The following is a 10399-nucleotide window of genomic DNA, read 5'->3' as shown; positions in this document are numbered from 1 at the left end:
TGGAGTTCCTGATCTTGACAATGTCCTACTTGTTAAGGGATTGACTGCAAATCTAATAAGCATCGGTCAACTGTGTGACCAAGGTCTAAATGTTACATTCACTAAAACTAAATGTCTGATTACTAACAAAGAAAGTGAAGTGATCATGAAAGGAGTAAGGTCCAAAGACAACTGTTACATGTGGAGTTCTCAAATTGGTTATTCTTCAAAGTGTACCTTAGTCAAAGAAGAAGGAGTAAAGACATGGCATCAAAGATTGAGCCATCTGCATCTTAAAGGTATGAAGATGATTATATCTGTTAAAGCTGTTAGAAGAATTCCCAACTTGAAGATTGATGAAAGAAAAGTCTGTGGGAAATGTCAGACAAGGATGTCACACCAGAAACTCAGACATGACCCCACTTCCAAAGGTTTGGAACTCCTCCATATGGATTTGATGGGACCCATGCAGGTGGAAAGCCTTGGTGGGAAGAAATATGCATATGTTGTGGTGGATGACTTCTCCATATGCACCTGGATCAACTTTATAAGAAACAAATCTGATGTGTTTGAAGTCTTCAAAGATCTTTGTCTAAAACTTCAAGGAGAAAAGGAAAGTCAAGTTATCAAAATTAGAAGTGAACAAAGAAGGAAGATGAATTCCAAAAGTAATGAAGGATTGTTTCTGGGCTACAGCAGAGCACATAGAGTCTTTAATTCCAAAACTAAAGTGATGATGGAATCTATTAATGTTGTGGTTGATGACCAACAGACTGATGTCATAGACGATGTTGAGACATCTCTGAATGATCCCCCAGCTGATTTCTCAAACAAGGAGAATGAACCTCCTCAAGCTAAACTTGATAAAATCAACAAGGGACCCTCCATCAGTGTTCAGAAGGATCATCCCAAAGATCTCATTAGAAGAGATCCAAATAAAAGGGTCACAACTAGATCAAGGGAAGTGATCTCACATGGCTGCTTTGTGTCCAAGATTAAGCCTAGGAATGTCAAGGAAGCCTTGACTGATGAGTTCTGGATCAATGCCATACAGAAGGAGTTAGGTCAATTCAAGAGGAAAGAAGTATGGGAACTGGTTCCTAGACCTGAAAGAACAAATGTCATAGCTCGCCTTGAGCCCATTAGATTATTGCATGGAGTGGCATGTACTCTGAAGTTCAAATTGTTCCAAATGAATGCCTTCTTGAATGGCTACTTGAAAGAGGAGGTATATGTTGAACAGCCTAAAGGATTCACAGATTCAAACCTTCCAAAGCATGGTTTGAAGCAAGCTCTTATGGCTTGGTATGAGAGACTCATAGTGTTCCTCACTAACAATGGTTACAAGATGGGAGGTATTGACAAGATCCTATCTGTGAAAAATGAAGGAGAAAAGCTCATGGTGGCTCAAATATATGTGGATAATATTGGGTTTGGTAGGAGGTCAGATCAGATGGTAGAACATGTTGTTATACAAATGCAGTCTAAGGTTGAGATGAGCTTTGTTGGACTTGGGCGACAAGTCAAGCAGATAGAAGAGTCTATTTTTCTATCTCAAAGCAAATATGCCAAGAAAAATGTTAAGAAGGTTGGCATGGAGAATGCAAGTCATAAAAGGACACCTGCTCCTACACATTTGAAAGTATCCAAAGATGAAAATGGTGTTTGTTCTATATATCAAGCTGAATACATAACAGCTGGAAGTAGTTGTTCTCAACTGGGTTGGTTGAAACAAATGTTGGTTGAATACAATGTCACACAAGATGTCATGACACTGTACTGTGACAACCTGAGTGCTATAACTATTTCAAAAAATCCTATTCAGCACAGCAGGACAAAGCACATTGATATTTTTCATCACTTCATTAGAGAATTTGTGGAAGGGAAAATCATAGCACTGAAGCATGTTACTACTGAAATGCAATTAGCTGACAAATTTACAAGGGCTTTGGATACTTATCAGTTTAAATGTTTAAGAGAGAAATTGGGGATTTGTATTCATGAGAATTTATAGCAATTAAAGTGGAGTGGAAAAGGTAATAAAAATATTGTCTGCCCACTTAAAAGAAAGTGTCTCATTTATGGTAAATCATTACCTAGTATTGGAACTAGTATCTATACCATTTCCACACGCTACCTCAACACAACCATTTCCATCTTCATCCACCTTCTCAGATAACCTCTGCTAGGGAAATAATTTTTTTCTCAAAAGTTCAACAAAATGTCACAACATCCCTCATCCTCTAGATCAAAACCCACTCACAAAGCAAGGACTCCCTCCATGGAGTTTCTGGATGAAGATATTTTGGAGGTTATTCCTCTTTCTGTAATCCCAGTCGACTCCCCTGGCCCTTCTTCCACGACTGGAAACAATCAAAGTAACAACTCTGAAAACTCTCCTCCTAAGGATGACATGCACTATATAGATCATGTCATTAGGAACCTGGTAACTAGGATTCTAAACGAAGGACATGCAGTCAAGGGAGTTTCGACTCCTCTGTCTAGAAGGGACCCCTCACCTGAGGTGGAACCTCAAATTGAGAAAGATGATGATTCATCTAGATCAGAAAAAGACATTGTTGCTGAGGGACTGTGCTCTCTAAGAAAAACCATGCCTAGCAAAGATCCTATAGATGCTTCTCATTCTAAGAAGCCTGACACTGCTGAGAGAGTAATTGATTGGAGGAAGAGAGTGTAAGAACAAAAAGTGTTCTACAACAGACTCCATGATTTTGATGATAACAAAGGATGAAACCAAAAATGGCACCCTAACGAAAAGTTTCTAAGTGTGCAGGGTTCTATAGAAAGAAGAAATAAATCTGATGATGTCATCAGATGCAATACAAGATCAGATGCAAAATCTCAAGTATCAGAAGCATCTAAAGAGGAATCTCATTCAAGAAGCTCTGACTCTGGACAAAACTACAAAGTATCAGAAGCATCTGAACATGAAGTAAAGTCTAGAAGCTCTGACTCTGAGCAAATGTCCTCTGTAAACTCTGAAGTTATCAGCGCCATCTGAACTTTCAAGAAATAACATCAGAAGCAAGATTCTCCAGATACACGAAGACTCTAATCAGAATTGTTAATCATGATGAAGTAACGTTTAAGCCAAGTTAAAGTTCTGCAAATGGATTTCCTCAATTAGAAAGAGACGTTAATCTCCACTTCCAAGAGAGAAGATACTACTTGTGGTAAGTAGTCACTTCTAAGAGAAAAAGTCTACTGCAGAAGCTATTAATGGAATGGCGTAACTACATCTCAATATCCAACAGATTCAACGCTACTTCAACTCTACTTCAACTCCTATAAATAGAGAAGAAATCTCATTCAGTAAGTAAGAAATCACTAGCCAAAACTATACTGTAATCATATCACGCTCAAGAAAAACATCCTTGTTCTTCAAAGATTTTCACTAAGCTTTTGCTTATCAAGTGAAAAATTTGTTCTTAAGTTTGTAATATTTGCTTTCTTAGAAGCACTCTAGATTACACATCTTGTATCTAATTTTTTTTTGATTTCCTCAAGTGACTCTTTGCAGTCTGTAGACTTGAGAGGACTAAGAGATTTTCTTCTCTCTTAGGGGTTGTTTGTAATCTTTCAAGATTAGTGGATTAAGTCCTTGTTGAAGGCAAAATCACCTTGGCCGGGTGGACTGGAGTAGCTTTGTGTTATAAGCGAACCAGTATAAAATCATTGTGTGATTTCATTTTGCAAAAAGCGCTTATTTTTCAAACAATTCAAACCCCCCTTTCTTGTTTTTCTCACCTTCAATTGGTATCAGAGCTCCGGCTCTGTTATTGATTTTCAAATCAAACACTTAACCGTGTAGAGAGATCCAGTGCGAGAAAAACAAATGGCCCACTCAAATGAGAAAGATTCTTACAATGCCAAGCCTCCTGTTTTTGATGGAGAAAAGTTTGATTACTGGAAAGATAGAATCGAAAGTTTCTTTCTGGGTTATGATGCTGACCTCTGGGACATTGTCACAGATGGATACAAACCTCCAACCTTAAATGGAGCTGAAGTTCCCAGAAGCAAAATGTCAGAAGATCAGAAACGTGTTTTCAAGAATCACCACAAGGCCAGAACAATACTTCTAAATGCTATATCATACAACGAATACGAAAAGATCACCAACAGAGAGACGGCTAAAGATATACTTGACTCTCTGAGGATGACCCATGAAGGAAACTCCCAAGTCAAGGAGACGAAGGCTCTGGCGTTGATCCAGAAATATGAAGCCTTCAAGATGGAAGATGACGAAGCTATAGAAGCTATGTTTTCCAGATTCCAAACTCTTATTGCAGGTCTTAAAGTGCTAGACAAGGGATACACGACTGCAGATCATGTTAAGAAGATTGTCAGAAGTCTGCCAAAGAAATGGAGACCTATGGTTACTGCTCTGAAGTTATCAAAGGATCTGAACAGTATCAGCCTTGAAGAACTTGTTAGTTCTCTCAGAAGCCATGAGATAGAACTAGAGGAGGATGAGCCTCAGAAAAGGAACAAGTCAGTGGCGCTGAAGTCCAGACCTGAAAGACGGAAGTCAGACAGAACCAAAGCTCTCCAGGCAGAAACTGCAGATACTGACGACTCTGAACCTGAAGACTCTGATGATGAAGAAGAACTGTCCTTACTAACCAGAAGAGTTAAGCAACTCTGGAAAAGAAGGAACAACAACAACTTCAGAAGATCAAGACCCAGAGGGGATCGATCAGAGTCAACTTCAAAAGGTAAACCTAATAAAGATATTACCTGTTTTGAATGTAAAGAAACAGGTCATTATAGAAATGAATGCCCCAAGCTGAAGAAAGATAACTCTAAGAAAGAAAGCTTCAAGAAAAATGCCTTCAGAACAAAGAAGGGATTAATGGCCACCTGGGACGATAGTGAATCCGAATCATCAGAATCTGACTCTGATGAACAGGCCAACGTAGCTCTTATGGCTACCACATCCAGCATCTCATATGAAGAATCTGAAGAGGTATTTTCTGAACTTTCTAGATCTGACTTAGAATCATGTTTATCAGAAACTCTTACCTCTCTTCAGAAATTAAAACAAAAAATTAAAGACATTAAAGGCCTTCTTAAAGCAAAATCTGAAGTATGTAGTAGACTTGAGACAACAATTCTAGCAAGAGATGATACTATCAGATCTCTAATGATAGAAAGAGATGGAGCTAAAACAAAAAGCTTAGAATTGGAAGAAACGTTGTCTCAAGCACCACAAACTTCAAATGAAATTATTTATAAATATGAAGAAGCCTTTCAAAAATTTCTGAAGAATGGGATAGATAGGAGTATTATGGCATCCATGATTTATGGAGTAAGTCAGAATAATAAAAGGGGAATTGGTTATGATTCTGAGAAAGATAAACCCTCTACAAGTGATCAAATTAAATCTCCTTTTTCATACCACTACACACACACACAAGAACACAAATTTAAAAATGCTAGAAGACCCAAAGTTGTGAGAAACTCTGGGAAAACTAATCTAAAAGGACCCAAGAGATTCTGGGTACCGAAAGATAAGATTATCTATGTTGCAGATATCCTATGCAGCAAAGTTCAAACACCAGTCATGGTACCTGGACTCTGGATGCTCGCGACATATGACGGGAAGAAAGTCTATGTTCCAAAGCCTGGAACTTAAAGACGCTGGATTTGTAGGCTTCGGAGGAGATCAGAAAGGAAGGATCAGAGGCTCCGGAACTATTGGTAACGGTACTCTTCCCTCTATATCTGATGTTCTTTATGTAGAAGGATTAATGCATAACTTGTTATCCATAAGTCAATTAAGTGATAATGGTTATGATGTAATCTTTAATCAAAAAACGTGTAAAGCCATTAGTCAGAACGATGGCTCTGTCCTTTTCACAGGCAAGAGGAAAAACAACATTTATAAAATAAATCTTTCTGATTTAAAAGATCAAAATGTTAAATGTTTAATGTCAGTTCACGAAGAGCAATGGGTATGGCATAGACGCTTAGGCCACATTAGCATGAGAAAACTTTCTCAGCTAACTAAACTTAAGTTAGTCAGAGGCTTACCTAAACTGAAGTTTTCTTCAGATGCTCTGTGTGAAGCTTGTCAAAAAGGAAAGTTTTCAAAAACATCTTTTAAAAAGAAAAATGTTGTTTCTACCTCTAAGCCTCTGGAGCTTCTTCACATTGACTTATTTGGTCCTGTGAAAACAGCATCAGTCAATGGAAAGAAGTATGGACTAGTAATCGTTGATGATTACAGCCGCTGGACATGGGTAAAATTCCTAAAGCACAAGAGTGAGTCTCACTCTGTATTCACCAGTTTCTGTTCTAAAGTGCAAAAAGAATTTGACTCTAAAATTGTTAGAGTCAGAAGTGATCATGGTGGAGAATTTGAAAATAAAGATTTTGAAGAATTATTTGATTCTAATGGAATATCCCATGATTTCTCCTGCCCTAGAACTCCACAACAAAATGGAGTTGTAGAGAGGAAGAATAGGACACTCCAAGAAATGGCCAGAACCATGATCAATGAAACAAATGTAGCAAAGCACTTTTGGGCAGAAGCTGTAAATACAGCGTGTTACATTCAGAATAGAATCTCTATTAGACCTATTCTGGATAAGACTCCCTATGAACTGTGTAAGGGAAGAAAACCCAACATTTCATATTTTCATCCTTTTGGATGCATTTGTTTTATATTAAATACTAAAGAACATCTGAACAAGTTTGATTCCAAAGCACAGAAAGGTATTATGTTAGGATACTCAGAACGCTCTAAAGGCTATAGAGTATACAACACAGAAACCAAAAATGTGGAGGAATCAATTCATGTTAGATTTGATGATAAGCTTGACCCTGAAAAGTCAAAGCTAGTTGAAAAGTTTGCAGATTTAGAGATCACTCTGGTAGAATCTGAGAAAACTCCAGAAGCAACTGTCACTCCAGACTCTGAAAAAATTAAATCTCCAGAAATTCCAAGGAAAGTTAAAAGTCGCATTAACGTATCTGAAGATTTGATCTTGGGAAACAAAGATGAACCTGTTAGAACCAGATCTACCTTCAGAACTTCTGAAGATATTCCTCTGGGACTAGTGTCTCTGATTGAGCCTACGTCCTGTGATGAAGCTCTTCAAGATAACGATTGGGTGGCAGCTATGCAAGAAGAGTTAGATCAATTCTCCAAGAATGATGTCTGGGATCTCGTTCCAAAACCCAGAGGCACTCATGTCATTGGAACCAGATGGGTTTTCAGAAACAAACTGAACGAGAAAGGAGAAGTTGTCAGAAACAAAGCACGACTGGTAGCTCAAGGTTATAGTCAACAAGAAGGTATTGATTATAATGAAACTTTTGCTCCAGTCGCGAGGTTAGAATCTATTCGTCTTCTTGTATCTTTTGCTATTAATCATTCTATCAAATTATACCAAATGGATGTCAAGAGTGCATTTCTTAATGGTTATATTTCAGAAGAAGTGTATGTTAATCAACCTCCAGGCTTTGAAAATTCAAACTTTCCAGAACATGTTTTCAAACTTAAGAAATCTTTATATGGACTTAAACAAGCTCCCAGAGCTTGGTATGAACGTCTGAGCAATTTTCTTCTGGAACAAAATTTTATCAGAGGGAAAGTTGATTCTACACTCTTCTGTAAAAACCTTAATAATGATCTCATGATATGCCAAATTTATGTTGATGATATTATTTTTGGTTCTGCTAATATCTCTGTTTGCCAAGAATTTTCTAAGTTAATGCAGGCAGAATTTGAAATGAGTTTAATGCAAGAACTAAAGTTCTTTTTGGGAATTCAAATCAATCAAACCCCAGAAGTCACGTACATTTATCAAAGCAAGTACATTAAAGACGTTCTGAAGAAGTTTGATATGACTGAATGCAAATCTGCAAAAACTCCTATGCATCCAACTTGCATTCTGGAGAAGGAAGAGGTAAGCAACAAGGTTTGTCAGAAGCTCTATCGAGGTATGATAGGCTCTCTTCTCTATCTGACTGCTACTCGTCCTGATATTCTCTTCAGCGTCTGTCTTTGTGCCAGATTCCAATCAGATCCTAGAGAATCTCATTTAACAGCTGTTAAGAGAATTCTTAAGTATCTGAAAGGAACTCCTAACCTGGGCCTGATGTATGAGAAAACATCAGAGTATAGGCTTTCTGGTTATTGTGATGCAGATTATGCAGGAGATAGAATAGAACGAAAAAGTACTTCTGGAAATTGCCAGCTTCTGGGAAACAACTTAATCTCCTGGGCTAGCAAAAGACAGTCAACAATTGCTCTATCAACTGCAGAAGCAGAATACATCTCAGCATCACTGTGCACAACTCAGATGCTCTGGATGAAGCATCAGCTAGAAGATCTTCAGATATTTGAGAGTAACATTCCTATCTTTTGTGATAATACTGCTGCTATTTGTTTAAGTAAGAATCCCATTCTACATTCCAGAGCCAAACACATAGAAATAAAACATCATTTTATTAGAGACTATGTTCAGAAAGGGATAGTAACGCTGAAGTTCATTGATACAGAACATCAATGGGCAGATATCTTTACTAAGCCTCTAGCTGAAGATAGATTTCTTTTTATCTTAGAAAATCTGAACATTAAAAATTGCCCTGAGTAAAATTTGGCTCTGAACATGTAAAATGAGACTCTGATAAAAACAAATACACTTCTGCCTCTGACTCTGATACTTCTACCAAGTTAAGAAGATATCTGAGTTAGAAATCTTCAGAAATCCTTTGGTATTCCTGAAGATCAGATACATCAACACGTGGGGAACATGCGACTAACCCTAGAACTTCTAGACAGCTGTCAAAAGAAATCAAAGGTCAGAACGCTTGAAATCTCCTCGAGCAGTGTGCTTACTGTTGGGATTAGACATTCATTAATGAGCTGTAATCATTTTTCCCCCAAACGTGCTATTTTGGTTTTTGTGCTAACGCTGGTATGTGTGTCGTTTTGCATGTGTTTTTACCCTTAGTATATAAACACTTTCTCTCACTTTTCACACTTATCACTCTCACTCACACTTAAACCCTAAAACCTCTCTCGAAGTTTTCTCTGCAACTCCTTCAGTTCTTCATCTTCTTCATCAATTTTCTTCATGAATCCTCAAGAGCAAGAAGTTTTTAACTTCTCCCAACAAATGGAAGCCAGTTCCAATCCCCAAACCTCAAACACTCAAACACCCACGGTTATAAGCGTCACCACAACCCCAGTTTACAAAGAACCTCACATTCTTGACCGTGAACAACACATTCATCTTTCAACTCCCTTTGAAGGTTTGGATGTACTGTGTGAATCGCTGGTAGATTTTGAGAACTTGAGAAGAAACGGTGTTGATCTTACTGAAGATCTTCGCAAGCAAGGTTGGGAAAACTACTTCGACAGGCTTTATGGTCCAATCTACCCTCTTCTGGTGAAGGAGTTCTGGAGATGTGCAGATGCTGATGACCAGTTCATTGTTTCTTTTGTTCTGGGAGTGAAGATAGTGATCACAGAAGGATCCATTGCCTCTCTGTTGAATATGGAAAGTAGTGGAGGTAAAAGGATTTACAACATTCCTCCAAGGTCAAAGCGCATCACTGAAGTCATCAACCCTACAATCTTCAAACCTAATGTTGAAGGAAACCCCTCTAAGAACAAGGAGCTTCATCAGAACCTCCGAGTTTGGCTGAAGATCATTCTGGGAACAATCCATCATCGTCCAGCCTCCAACTCTTCAGATTACATAAATGCAGATCAGAAATGCATTTTGTACTGCATCCAGAAAGGTATCAAGATCAACCTCCCTACTCTCCTCTTCAGATATCTGAGAGATTCAGTCAGAGAAACGAGGAATAATATGAAGCCCAGATCCTACATTCCTCTGGGAAGATTGCTCTCTGATGTCTTCATTGAGCATGGCTTGGTAGATGATCTGGAGAAGACCAGATGTATGGATGATCTGGCAATTGACGTGGGAAAGCCTCTGAATGCCAGAAACCTGAAGAGTATGGGAATCATCAAAGACATTAGAGTCAAGCCCACTATGGATGTGTCCTGGGAATGTCTAAAAGATCAGAGGAAGATGCCTCATGGCCTGGTCAGATTCTTCAAGGATGAGCCCAGAGACGCTGTTGCCCTCTATCTTCATCGTATGCTGGAAGAAGGTGTTGATGTTTCTGATTTCCGCCTTGAAGACTGTCTGGACTCTGTAGAAGATCTTGTCAGATACAAGAGAGGTGTCTCTGAGAAACAGATAGCTGCTGAGGCAAGGAGAGCAAAGAAAGCCAGACTTGGAGAAACTTCTGGCAGCAAAACTTCAGCACCTCTGAATGTCTCTTCTGGTAAGTCTATTCCTCCTGTCTCCTCTGCATCTATAATGGCTTCCTCTAACCCTCTCTCTTCACAACCAATATATACCACCTCTGAAAT

This window comes from Lathyrus oleraceus, chromosome 2 (genome assembly GCF_024323335.1).
Source record: "Lathyrus oleraceus cultivar Zhongwan6 chromosome 2, CAAS_Psat_ZW6_1.0, whole genome shotgun sequence".
NCBI classification, from domain to species: Eukaryota; Viridiplantae; Streptophyta; class Magnoliopsida; order Fabales; family Fabaceae; genus Lathyrus; species Lathyrus oleraceus.
This window is presented reverse-complemented; position numbering follows the sequence as displayed.